The following is a 14259-nucleotide window of genomic DNA, read 5'->3' as shown; positions in this document are numbered from 1 at the left end:
AACAGCGCTGTGCTGTGGGACCCATGTAGTCACCACATCAAAGGTCCGAGGTTTGACCAGGGGCGGAGTGAGAGGAGAGGAGGGCTGGGGAAGGGAGTTGGTTCTGGTGGCCTGAAAAAGACAAGGGCTGCAGAGGTGGCGTGAGGGCAAGGGCTCACAACGGCAGGTGGGGTGGGGGGTGGGGTGGACAAGGAGATGGATGAAGAAGATGAACAAAGGAAGGCAGAGGGAAGACTGAGGGGAGAGAACCTGGATCCTGACAAGGTTGCATGACAAGCTCACAAACAAGGGGGCCAAATGGATACAAAATCGTTTGCTGGAACTGTAGCCACCTAAAATGGCTGATTCCCTATTAATTTGGCCAAAACCCGATTTAAAATGGCTAACCGAAAAGGCTGATGGGAAAAGCAGCCAACAGGACACAAACGGACAGCTGCAGACAGAATAGCGTATTCGGATCTGGGGAAGTCGGCCCAGATCGATACCTAAGACTATTAGCAGCACATCAACCCAGACATCTGCAGTTTAATCGGCTATCCCCAGGAACAATTGCAACATATTAACAATTGAATGCCGGGCCAGACCTCTTGGCGCCTGCAGTGGCCGAAACAAAGACAGGTGAACGACCACCCCCCGATCGAGGAATCGCCCCATTATTGGAGCATATCGAACCCAGTGATTGGGAACAAGTCCAATCACTTGGGACTCAGGGTCAAGGGCCGCCCCGAGAGGCGGGAAGCCCCTGGGCCCTATAAAGTGAGGGGCCAAGTTCAGATCTCTCTCTCTCTCCCTTCTTCTCCTGCTCGCAACCTTCGCAAGAACATTGACCAGAAACAGTAAGTTTGACTCCAGCGATCGCTACCCGATAGAGACTCCTAGCCATCAACCCGTATCAGCCTTTTGAATCCCGCAGGCCAGATCCAATTCGATAAACCATTTGTTTCCCTGACCTGGTGGGCCATCCCCAAAAGTTAAGTATTGGCCAGTAGTGGTAGGTTTTGATATAGATAGTAGGATTATTGTGTAAGTATTTGTTGCTGTACATAATAAATGACCGTTGATTTCAGTCTTACTAAGCGGTGTGCTGACTTATTAATCATAACTCGAGCTTGAACCACGTGGCGGTATCAGAGAGATACCTGGCGACTCGTGAGCAAAGGTGACATAATCAGAGCTAATAAAACTAAGGCTAAAAAGAGTAACATAATTGGCGACTCCGTCGGGACCCGACATAGAAGTGGAAAACCGCTCCGGGAGGACCCCAGAAATTTGAATAGAATCCAATTGGAAGCAAAATCAAAAAAACCCACAAGTGTTCAAGCGGGTCTGGTTAATAATTCGCAATTCGGAAGTGTGTGTATGCATGCGTAACTAACAGGGTTATAAGGTAAAACTGCTAGATTTTTGTTGCGTCAAAACTGTTGGAAGTCTGTATTTTCGGAAATTAGCGCAAGCCGTACCCGCATCTACGACACCACCTTAGCCCCCTGTTCCAAATTTGAACGTAGCAAGCAGATAAGAGAGATGGCCATGCAGGCAATGCAACGCCTCATGAACTTCGAAGAATTTGCGGTCGCACCGATCAGCAGCATTAAAGTGGGACAGTGTCCCCTTTGGGAAGCAGAAATTCAAAAATTTCTACAGGGCAAAGGATGGCCCGTGTGGAGCGGTTTCCGTAATAATGACGACTCAGGTCCCGGAGGTATAGCGCATACTTGGTGGGAGAACATGAGTGAAATTCATAAGAAAAGCTTAGCGAAAGCGTGCAAGCCGAATGCAATCATGTCCTGCATGGCACAATTGCGAGGCACAGAGGAGGTCGTCAGGACGCTCCGAAAAGAAATAGAAGGCATACATCGACTGAGTAAAGTCGATGTATGCGAGATGGAAAAAGAGAACTTGGAATTGAAAAGGCAGTTAGAAGCCAAGGACGAAGAGGTGGCTGACGCCAAACGGGGTCACCAGTCTTGTCTGGCGCATTTAAGCAGTTTTCAATCCCAATATGAGAAGGCTTATCAGGACACGCAGCGTGCAGTCCTGGTTAAGAAAGAAACAGAGAAGCAGGTGGAGACGCTACAGAAGCAATGTAGTGATCTCAAGGCAGCCTTGAGAGCGCTCCACGCTGCAACCATGGAACAAAGGCAGAGTACCTTAGACCATGCGAAGTGCCGAAAACAAATTGCAGACCTGCAAGCAATGCTTTCTGTCCAAAAGGGATTCCAAGACACCTTTGGGGAAAGTTTAGAACAGGAAGACGGATCTGATTGGGCAGAACTGCAAGAGACAGCGCAGAGATATGTTCAGGGAACATGTGCGCGGGGAAAGCCCCAAAGGAGGAAAGCACCCCCACCCCCCACACAGCAGGTAATACAGGCTCCCATGAACCCTGTAACAACCCACCGGTCTGCCACAGCAGACGAGGCGGAAATCTTATATTCCACCCCCCTCACAGAGACCCAATTACAGGACGCGTGTGCTAAAATCACACCGTTCCTCCCCGCTTCAGACCCACACCATTTCTTTGCCACCGTCAAACACCAGGCGACCTTGTACGGCCTGGATGAGAAAGAACAGGTAAAGCTCATGGTCCTCAGCTTAGACCCATCGGTCGCAGCAGCCCTTCCCGACCCACAGAACGTAGGAGGAGGCACCCTTGCAGAAATGCATACCGCGATCCTGGATGCGATCGGGTATAACCGGGGCGACCCTGTAGATGGCCGAAATAAGTGCAGACAGAAAAAGTCTGAACACCCCACAGCGTTCGCAGGACGCTTGTGGATTCACTTTGAAGCCGTTTTCGGAAACGTAGACCGTGCCCATTTGTCCGCAGACAATATGGCCAAATGGACCCGCACCCTTATCTCCCATGCCACGGAAGCATGCCTGTAGTAATTATGACCCCTCGGAGGAGGCTCATAATGAGAAGTGGGTGGTCAAAAGATTGTCCCGCGTTTGGGAACAAGCGACTCACAGTAAACCCGCAGCTAGAACCCCCGAGGAAAAACAAGCCGCCGCAGACGTGCAGGCAGTAAGAACCACTCTCCACCACCCCGCCTGGGTAAACAAGGGAAAGAGCAGCCCCCCAGCAAAACCGCAAGAATGCTACAATTGCGGACAATTGGGACATTTTGCCAAAGAATGCAAGGCCCCTATAAAGCCACAGAGAGACCAACAGACAGGCACTCTCAATAAGAAAAAAGCAGAGCCCATACATAGCGTTAGCGCCCAGTCCGATCAGACAGACTTGACCGGATCGGACTGACGGTGTACAGGCTCCCCCAGTTGGGTCTGCGATACACTTTGGGATAGGTCGGGACGACCCGTAGTCGGAGCAAAGGTTAGGGGACAGCCGATCGAGCTTCTCTGGGACACAGGAGGGTCCCGCACAACCTTAAATTCCTCCACCCTTGGTAAGGACACGTGGTCCACTACAGCCACTATCACCCTCAGCGGCTTCACAGGCCACTCACAGCAGGGACACATCACAACCCCTGTACCCATCCAAATCGGAACCATTAATACAAAACACCCCGTAGTGTTAGTCGACCTGCCCCCAACAGCAGAGCACATTTTGGGGATCGACTTCATGAATTCTCACCACGTCTCTTTCGATCCAGTCAACCAGTGTGTCTGGAAGATGGCGAAATCCGCTAGAGCCCCCGCAACGCTTAATATAGGGGATTATATGAACAAAATTAGCGCAGTAGGCGAGTTTTGGTTCAACCCCACCACACTCAGCACGGACCAACAGGTTAGAGCAGTCCTGCAAAAAAACAGGGCAGCATTCGCAACCCACAAACACGACTGTGGACGGATGACTGGTTCCGTCCAAATAACAGGACCGGACCCTAGACGTCAAAAGCAGTACAGATTTCCCCTAGAAGCAGAGGGAGAAATCCTCAAGGTTATAGAAAGCTTATTAGAGCAGGGCGTCCTAAGATCGGTAGCCTCAACTAATAATGCCCCGATTTGGCCAGTAAGGAAGCCCGACGGATCATGGCGCTTGACCATAGATTATCGGGAGCTCAATAAAGTCACCCCCGTAGCAGCCCCCGCTGTTGCAACAAGTCCCGAGACCATGCTCAAACAGGGACACCATGCCCGATATTTCACGGTTTTGGACGTCAGTAATGGATTCTGGTCCATTCCATTGGCAAAGGTGTGCCAGTATAAATTTGCCTTCACTTTCAGAGCACAGCAGTACACGGGGACATGCCTGCCACAAGGCTTCCACAACTCCCCCTCCATTTTCCACCGACAGCTGGCAAATGGACTAGCAAAATTTTCTCGCCCCGAATGTCTGGTACAGTATGTAGATGACCTACTACTGCAGACAGACACAAAGGAAGAGCACATTGAGCTTCTATCCGAACTCCTGGAATTACTACATTCCATTGGCTGTAAAGTCAACCCCAAAAAGGCCCAGATATTGGAAGAAAAGGTGATATATTTGGGTACTATCATCACACACGGCAAACGCGAGATCGAGCACAAAAGAATTGACTCGATCGCTAAATTGCCCCTTCCCCAAAACGTTTCAGCCCTCCGGTCGTTTTTAGGACTGGTTGGCTACTGCCGGAACCACATCGACGGTTTCGCCAGCAAGGCAGCGCCCCTCTCAGACCTCCTAAAGAAAGGAGCCCCCTGGGAATGGCTTCCGCAGCATACGGATGCTGTGGAATCATTAAAACAGGCGCTCATAGCCGCCCCCGCACTCCAAGTTCCCGATCCGCTTTCCCCTTATGCAATAGAGGTAGCGACCACAGACCACACCCTTTCAGCCGTGCTCCTGCAGGAACGGCACGACCATCTAAGACCCGTGTCTTATGCCTTCTGAATTTTAGATGCTGTGGAGCAGGGATTCTCAGCCTGTGAGAGGCACCTACTCGCAGTTTTCTGGGCAGGCCAGTACTTTTCATACATTACCGGTCTGAACCCCACCACCATTTTGACCGAGCACCCCCCCCACCCAACTTTTACTAGACGGATGACTTAAAGACGGTACCGTCAGACAAATCCGCGCTGTTAGGTGGATCCTTCTCTTACAAAGACGGGACATCACAGTCAAACGGACCAAAACACATACATACTTAGCGGACAATCTACAGTATCCCGGAACCCCCCATGAGTGTGAAATCATCTCGCCCCACCATAATACAGGTCCCTTTATCGCGAAAACACCCCCCAGAAAACTAGCCACTCCATCTCAAAAGCCCCCTCACCCGGACACGTGTGATCCCATTAGGATTTATGTGGATGGATCTTCCACAGTCCTGGATGGGCAACGCATAACAGGTTGTGGGATTTATGTGGAGGACATGCAGGGACGCGCCCTCGAGGAAATCGCATTAAAATTACCCGGACACTTAGGCGCGCAGGCAGCAGAGCTTGCGGCCATCGCTTACATTATAGAGCACCCAGATTCCTCCCCCAGCCCAGCAGACATATATTCAGACAGTCTATACGTTTGCAACAGCCTCACCGAATTTCTACCCCTCTGGGAAACAAGAGGATTTGTTTCCGCGGATGGGAAACCCCTCCCCTCAGCCCCATTACTCCGCCATATTCTGGAAAAAGCCAAGAACCGGACCTTTGGCAGTATAAAAGTCCGCAGCCACCATCGTTCCTCCCCCCCTGGAAATGTAAAAGCCGACGCACTGGCTAAGGCAGGATCCAGGCATGGGTACTTTTGGAAGCCCCCCGAAAGCGCCCCAGTGAGTGCGCCAGTGAGTGCAGTTCAGGTCACGCAGACTAGGATCGAAGATCTAGTAGAGGCCCAGAAGCAGGATAGCGCTCTCACTGAGATCGTGAAAGGGACGTTTCCAGCCTCATAGGAGAGGTACAGAAATATGATACCCACACATGACGGTGTGGTGTTGAAAGACACCCTTTATGTAGTTCCGAAGCAGGATCGGAACCAACTAATCTGTTTATTCCATGATGGTCATGGACACCAGGGAGTCGATCTCACCGCAGCCCACCTCAAACAGCTTTGCTGGTGGCCAAACCTCAAAGAGGATGTATCCCATTACATTGAGAATTGCCTCATCTGCGCTCAGAACAACCCAGATAGATATGCCAAAAAGGCACACCTCAGCCACACCCGACCCGTTAACGGCCCCTGGACTAACCTCCAGATCGATTTTATAGGTCAATTACCCCCTTGCAGGATTGGCTATAAATATGTTCTGGTGGTCATAGACACTTTCACAAAGTGGGTGGAAGCATTTCCAGCCCGCACCAACTCAGCGAAAACCACAGCCAAAATCCGAACCCACCACATCTTTACAAGATGGGGACTCCCCCGCAGTATTGAATCGGACCAAGGGTCTCACTTTACGGGACGGGTCATGCAGAACGTCCTCACGATATTTGGCATAACCCAAAAATTTCACATTGCGTACCACCCACAGTCGAGTGGTATAGTGGAGCGCATGAATCGGACCCTAAAAACCACCCTTAGAAAAATGGTCCAGCAGAACAACACACCACTTAGGATTCTGTCCTCCCCTTTGCGCTGATGTTTTTGCGTAACACTGTTTCCACCTCCACAGGCTACACCCCACACACCCTCATAACCGGACGCCCCATGAAAGGGACAGAGTACTTGTTGGGTTTAGACCTGACCAGCCCTGAAGTTACGGCCCTCACCCATGAGAAAGCCGTTGAACAATTACTTGTAAATGTAAAAACGGCTCAGTTAGCAGCCGCTGTTAAATTGGGCATTAAAAAGAAACAGAGCAAGGCCTGTTTTGATAAGGCAGTACATGCAACGGAGTATGATATAGGACAACAAGTGATGTTGTCTGTGTATAACCCCAGCACATTTCTGTCTCCGAAATACTCGGGTCCGTACTCCATTACGGATAAAGTAAGCCCATCGGTATACAAAATCAAATACCAAAATGGTAAGACTGCGTGGTTTCACAAAAACCAGCTAAAGGCTTATGGAGCACAGTCAAACCACGCCCACCACGTCATGCTTGACGCAGCAGACCAAACCCCGCCCACAGCTCAACATGACCACACCAACCCCCTCCACGTCCAGCCCAGGCATGGACTCGCCCCCGACTCCACCCACAAACTTTACACTCCGCCCCGGAACGCCCACAGACTGCAGCAGCAGAGACAGTGACTGTGACTCTGACGACAGCCACAGCACGCCTCCCTACTATCCTGGTCCCACACCCAGCGACTCCGAGTTCGATCCCTTCCTGGTCACTTTCTTAAACAGACCACACCACCGCCCACCGACTCATATGGACGACCCCGACTTTGTCCCCACGCAACTTGACGAACGCCATTGGCACCGCAACAACTCCTACAGACTCGTCCGCAACGACGAAAGTAACCCTAACTCACACCACGCAGCCCTCTCAACATTAATTCACTCCAGAATTTGGCACTTGGGAGAAGGGGACGACCCCGAGTCAAACCCCCAATCCGCCAACCCCTTTGCGACCCTGTTCGCAACAGAGAACTGAGGTGTCCACATGATAATTTCATGGAGACACTTGGTGAAAAGTGTTGTCCTTCCTGATGGAACCTGCAGGATGTTTTGCGTTGTTTGTAGGTTTGTTTAAATGCTGTTCGTCCGACAGGAGAATTTTCTCACTGCCGCACATCCATTCACCTGAAACTTTTTAGCTCTTTCCAAAACCCCCACCACGGCCAGACGCTTGTTCAGCGGTACCAACTTGTCCACAGATACCACAATGGTACCAACTTGTCCACAGATACCTGGTCAGCAGACCACACGCTCGTTCAGAGGAACTAGCTTTTCAGCTGGCACTGGTCCAAGTGCCAGACGCCCGATCTGATTTGATGGGAGAATCACAGCAGCAACCCCACCATGATGACTACATTTTGCCCGTTCTTGTCGGTTGCTCAGGCAGTGGAGAAACGGCGTGAGACCCTCCCTGCCTGGGAACACCCCGCTGGTCAAAAACGCTCGGGTAGGGGACATGCGGCATTGGTAGCTGTCCTACTCGGGGACTCCATCCAAATCTTACCCGTCGCGGCCCATACGCACCTCTTTCGAACTTTTCCTTTCAAAACAGTTTTATTTATTTAGGCGACCCTTGGGTTGCTGCCTCATGCTATTTACATCCAGGAACATTTGGATGATAAACTTAGCACTGGTCCACCATTGGGAAGTGTGCCGTGTCCTAACATTTGTTTTGAAAAAAAAATGGGGGGGGGGAGTCACATATAGTGACCAATTATAAGGATTTAATTGGCCCCAAAAAGGACAGACACACTAACACACCGGATATTATACCAAGGTAGTTACAGATACTATGCTTGTTTTACAGAACTCCAGAAGCTCCAGGACCGGAGGAAAACAGAACACAAAGAAAGACAAAGAATGAGGACAGCCATGAGGACTTCTTTCATCGTGCTCAACACTCTTTTGATGAACATTTGGTTGGGCGGGAATGCGGACCCCATTACTCCAAACCCCCCCTGCCGTTAATGTTTCACTGCCCCGCAGTACCGAGGGCCCAGTCACCAGACACACTGCATTATCCTGGTGTGCCAAGTTCATAACTTGGTACTCCCTGTCGTACGTTATTGAAGCACTATTAGCATTGGCAATACTCCGCTGTGCAGTGCAGACTATGCGCCTCCGCAAATGGAGAAGGAGAGCGTACCGCTCTCGAACCCCGGTATATCGGATACAATCCCCTATATTCGGTTATGACCAGACCCCAGTCCCCCGCGACCTATAATACAAAAAAAAAATAAAGAACAAGCACTTGCGTTTTTCTGTAAATAAAAGATGTACAAATCTGCCAGTAACAAAAAAAATGTATGATCCTGAGCTTGACTGCCAAGCCAGGAAAGAATATATGGAATGTTATGATTGTTGTTGTATGTTTTAGAGAGATAGGATGATGCAATGCTTGATGAGTGTATTTAGGGAAAATTAGAGGTTCCAGGTTTTATTTTTAGAGACATGCCCCTGCCTGACATAGCGCCCTCAAGAATTGTTGAGGTAAATTTTTGTGCATAGCTAGGGTCAGAGTAGTGGCCATATAGGAGGTGTCCCCCCCCGGTTATGGAACGGAAAGGACAAAATTTATGTGATCCTTCATGCTTCGCGTTAGGATCACAAGGAGGAACTGTAGCCACCTAAAATGGCTGATTCCCTATTAATTTGGCCAAAACCCGATTTAAAATGGCTAACCGAAAAGGCTGATGGGAAAAGCAGCCAACAGGACACAAACGGACAGCTGCAGACAGAATAGCGTATTCGGATCTGGGGAAGTCGGCCCAGATCGATACCTAAGACTATTAGCAGCACATCAACCCAGACATCTGCAGTTTAATCGGCTATCCCCAGGAACAATTGCAACATATTAGCAATTGAATGCCGGGCCAGACCTCTCGGCGCCTGCAGTGGCCGAAACAAAGATAGGTGAACGACCACCCACCGATCGAGGAATCGCCCCATCATTGGAGCATATCGAACCCAGTGACTGGGAACAAGTCCAATCACTTGGGACTCAGGGTCAAGGGCCGCCCCGAGAGGCGGGAAGCCCCTGGGCCCTATAAAGTGAGGGGCCAAGTTCAGATCTCTCTCTCTCCCTTCTTCTCCTGCTCGCAACCTTCGCAAGAACATCGATCAGAAACAGTAAGTTTGACTCCAGCGATCGCTACCCGATAGAGACTCCTAGCCATCGACCCGTATCAGCCTTTTGAATCCCGCAGGCCAGATCCAATTCGATAAACCATTCGTTTCCCTGACCTGGTGGGCCATCCCCAAAAGTTAAGTAATGGCCAGTAGTGGTAGGTTTTGCTATAGATAGTAGGATTATTGTGTAAGTATTTGTTGCTGTACATAATAAGTGACCGTTGATTTCAATCTTACTAAGCAGTGTGCTGACTTATTAATCATAACTCGAGCTTGAACCACGTGGCGGTATCAGAGAGATACCTGGCGACTCGTGAGCAAAGGTGACATAATCAGAGCTAATAAAACTAAGGCTAAAAAGAGCAACAGAAGGGAATGCACAAAGACCCCAGATGCAGGAAGTAGAAGTTCAAGTAGGGCATGGCTGCCTCACAGGTGATGGGCTCAGGGGGTAAGGTCGTTGAATTGAAGAATAAATCATCTTTATTATTGTCACAAGTAGGCTTACACCAACACTGCAATGAAGTTACTGTGAAAAGCTCCTAGTTGCCACACTCCGGCGCCAGTTCGGGTACACAGAGGGAGCATTCCGAATGCCCAATTCACCTAAAAGCACGTCTTTCGGGACTTGCGGGAGGAAACCGGGGCACCCGGAGGAAACCCAGACAGACATGGGGAGCACGTGCAGACTCCGCACAGACAGTGACCCAAGCCGGGAATCAAACCTGGGACCCTGGCGCTGTGCAGCAACAGCACTAACCGCGCCACCAAATAGACATCGTCCTGATGCTGCTGCCCTTTCCCTCTGGGTTGCTGACACCCTGTACGGTCCGGTGAAGAGAGGTATGCTGGAGAGAGTGATATGAGTCTGCTGGACGTGTTTTTAAATATGATGCCAGGACCTCCGAACCAGTCAGCTGAGGGTGGGTGGGGGGGGGATGAATCAGCTGTTGGCCAGCCACGAGAATCGGAGGGGAACTCGCCTGTGCGTAATGAATGAGGTGGCAAGCGCTGCATCTGGCATGGGCACCCAACCTTCTGGCCAGTGGGATAGGCGCTGCCAGGGTGCGCAGTTTGGCACAGTCTTAAAACGGCAGAATTCCATCCATACTTTGTGCTCATTCACTTATCAAGTATTGACTATTGATTGTGCCCTCACTCCATTGCTAACTGTACTCACTCCATTGGTATTTGCTGTTATACTGCAATCACTTAAACAGTAACTTCAAAGATTCTGGCTTGATCAGCTAGATTCACACTTCACGCTTACAGGGATTTAGAGCTGTCCCCCACTTCTTCCTGTGCAAAACAGGAAAGCGATTGACAAACCGACTGCTTTCAGCAGAAGCTTTTGCTTCCCTTCCTGTAGAGCTGTGCCTGGCCTCGGTTTTAACACTGGCCCCGGATTTAAATCAGTGAGCACGCAGCACGCTGAAACCCACAGACTCTGTGCCCGCTTCCCCTGCGCGGCAGCACACTGCGTTATATCATCAGCAGAGATCTCACGCCATGAGATTGGGAAATAGCTGACAACTTTCGTTGGCTTAAGAGGATAAAAAATGAAATTATCGAGGCAAAACCTGTTTGAAGAAAGGCAGAGGACAATGCAAGGGGCAAAGTGAGCTTAATTAAAAAGAGTAGAAGGCTTACCTGGATGGGCGGAGATGAACTGCGCTCCCTTCGTTAATGGCTGGTTTAGCGTTGGATGCGTACACTGTGACTATAAGTAATTCCACAGGATGTGGTTAACTATGATTCTGCAATGGCAGTTTCGTCAGGAGGCTCCAGCACTTTGGGGGATAGTTCCAGACTTTAACCTGTTTTAAAACAGCCAGCTGGGGTCTGTTATACTTACTAATGATTGAGAATTATTGAATGATCGAGCCGAGAAGGAGGTAATTTCACCGACTGTGTCAGTGAAAGCTCTTTGAAGGAACTATTCAGCTAGTTCCAACCCCCCCCACCCCGTACTTTCCCCATAGCCCTGCAGTTTTCCCTTTTCAAGTATGTATCTAATTGAGAGCATGCTCATCAGAGGTCAGCTTGGTTGGGTTGCTCATGTGCTTTGCATGGATTCCTGCCCACACATTACAGCCAGCAGAGCACAGGAACCCACACCACACATCCACACCCAGAAATAAAGGCTATCTGAAAGCCAACCTCAGAGCTTGCAAACTGGATCGTGATATGTGGGGGGGGGGGGGGGGGGGGGGGAGAAATAGCAGCCCCAGAGAAGTCTCTGTCATCAAGCCACAGCAACATTTGAAGAAATCCGAATCAAGGGCCTTTAGGACAAGGGAACATGGCTCAAAGCCAAGGCCTTCATCTATCCATCCCAAATCCGGCAGGATTTGTAATCAGCAAATCAAGACTCGGGCCTAAACTTTGCCCCCAGGTTGTGAAACCCACTCCCACCCGAGATTGCATAGTTAACGCGATATTACGCTGGGTGGACACTAAGGCTCGCCCAGCATGTAACATTCTGCCGGTTGGACTCACACTGAGCAGGGACAGGAATGGATCGGGCACGAGGACCTGGCTGGGGGCTGGAGGACGCAGCTGCCTGAAGGCTGCCGGGAATTGTGGGAGAGGCTGAGGGAGGTTCATTCAACAATTGCAAAGAGTCTCATGAACAGTAATGGCAGCAACACCAGAGGGTCAGGGAAAGGGGGTGGGCAAGTAAGGTGGGCTAAGTGCCCCCAGTTTCACTGATGAGTGCCTAGGGTGTCCTAGTTCAGGAGGTCAGTGCCTGGTGGCCCATTCTGATGCCAAGGGATGGCAAGAGAAGGCTGCCCCAGCTGACAAAAGAAGGCCTGGTCGGAGGTCGCTGCCCAGGTCAGTGGGCGCGACGTTGTGCGCCACACCTGGCTTCAGTGATGCAAAAGGTTCAATGATCTTCTATGGGAGGCAAAGGTAAGCACTGAGGTGGCATGGACCTGTGCAGAGACGTGTAGTTGGGTGTCCGTTCCCCGTGACCTCAGGGGTCTGGGTGTGTATACCCCCTTGCACTGTCCTGCCAAAACTGGATTGTCAGCACAATAGGCCTCATTGCATTGGCGGGGCGGTGTGCCATTGTTAAATGGCCCGTTTAATGCCCGTGTGGGCCGAGGTGGCATTTAGAATGGACCTTAAAGAAGATGCAACACTCATGAGGCTTCCTATTTTTCCCTGTTTGGAGAAGACATGTGAGAATGCAGCTGAGGGGGAATCCAAACTCTTCTTTTGCTCACAGAGAATGAAAGTGATGCTCTAGAGTTGGAGGGCCGCCGGTCAGCTCGCTCCTCTGACCTTGGTGAGACAGGGCCCTGGGATGACGATAAGAGTGCAGACCCCAGGTGCATGTGCCATGGGTACGGGAATTATCACTGACGCGGCTCGTCAGAAAGTGAGCTGTTGCAGCCAGAGTGACCATTGAAGATGGGACTGTGCAGCAGGCGTCCATTGTCTCAGCAGGTCACCTAGCATCCAAAGTGATGATGGTGATTAAATTTGCTGACGTTGTGCCATCCTTCCGCCGATGCCCCATCCCCAGGAGCTACAGGTGACGTCGATGTCCCCCCCATTCAGCAGCCAGGAAGACATCGCTCCTGGACCTGTATCACACTGGGTCTTGTGGCCGGACACCAACGCAGATACTCACACATCAGTGGGAATTAGGTCATTGTGTTCGTGGGTAGTGCACAGCGGTGAGGACACGCGGTGAGGAGGTGGCAGAGGCAGAGAGGACCGGCAGTGGGAGCGCTGCTGTAGACCAGGGCCATGCTGAGTCCCAGGCTAGCCTCTGGCTGCGTCCATCAGATGGTAGATGCTGTACGGCCAGTGGGAGATCTGGCGAAGACCCATGAAGGTCTGTGTGCCATGGCTTCCATCCTGGAGGAGTCGATCAAGAACAGGACCACTGTGTTGATCCTGGGCACCAAGCGCACAGCCTCCTCCATTGAGAGAGTGGTCCTGGAGAGGCATTCCCATGGAGAGGCAGCTCCAGGAACAGAACCAGGGGTTCTATGGCATCGGGCTCGGACCTGCAGTCCAACAAAACAGCTGTGATCTCAGGAGGTCACTGCCAGTGTGAGAGATGGATGAGGTACCTCGCCTCGCTGCTAGGTGCCCATCCATCAATGGTGAGTGGAGAAGCACCTCACACTGGTGGAGGAGCTGCCGGTTATCATGGTCACCATGACAGCAGAGTCAGCAGGCTGCCTTCAATGCTGCCGCCAGCGAGGGGCTGACCATGACGCAACACCCGCAGACATTAAATGTAAAGCACCTTGGGAACGGCAGGGTGTGTCATCGGTGACATTATTTGCATTATTATTTTGAAGTTTCTGCAATCAATAGAAATCTTGTATGTTCTTTTTCTCTTAAAATGTAGTAAGATAGATGGGTTGCATGTTTTGAATAGTGCCCAGATGCTGCCCTGGCTTATAGGGCATTGTGCGATACTGGCGTCCCCATTTAATGATATTTTGCAAAGGAGATGGTGCCATTGGATTGAGTAACCATCGATGCCTCGGACGCCTAGCTGAAGGTTCACTGGATCAAAGCATCCCTCCTGTCCCTGCCCCCCTGAATGTTCCTGGCGTCTGATTCAATGTCCTCACCCTGTGCCTCCCCAGGCTCTG

At 50.9% G+C, this 14259-nt stretch overlaps 1 protein-coding gene across 1 annotated transcript in view; it reads right to left on the bottom strand.

The window, feature by feature from the left end:
* LOC140398578 (gasdermin-A2-like) overlaps positions 1–11572 on the bottom strand; it is a 91727-nt gene extending 80155 nt beyond the window's left edge. The window contains exon 1 of the mRNA XM_072487397.1: positions 11288–11572. The gene's annotated coding sequence lies outside the window, so the exon portion shown is untranslated. The remainder of the gene's footprint in view (positions 1–11287) is intronic.
* Positions 11573–14259: the final 2687 nt, after the last annotated feature.

This window comes from Scyliorhinus torazame, chromosome 21 (genome assembly GCF_047496885.1).
Source record: "Scyliorhinus torazame isolate Kashiwa2021f chromosome 21, sScyTor2.1, whole genome shotgun sequence".
In the NCBI taxonomy this organism is placed as follows: Eukaryota; Metazoa; Chordata; class Chondrichthyes; order Carcharhiniformes; family Scyliorhinidae; genus Scyliorhinus; species Scyliorhinus torazame.
Note: the sequence above shows the minus strand (reverse complement) of the source record. Positions and strands in the feature narration are given on the sequence as shown.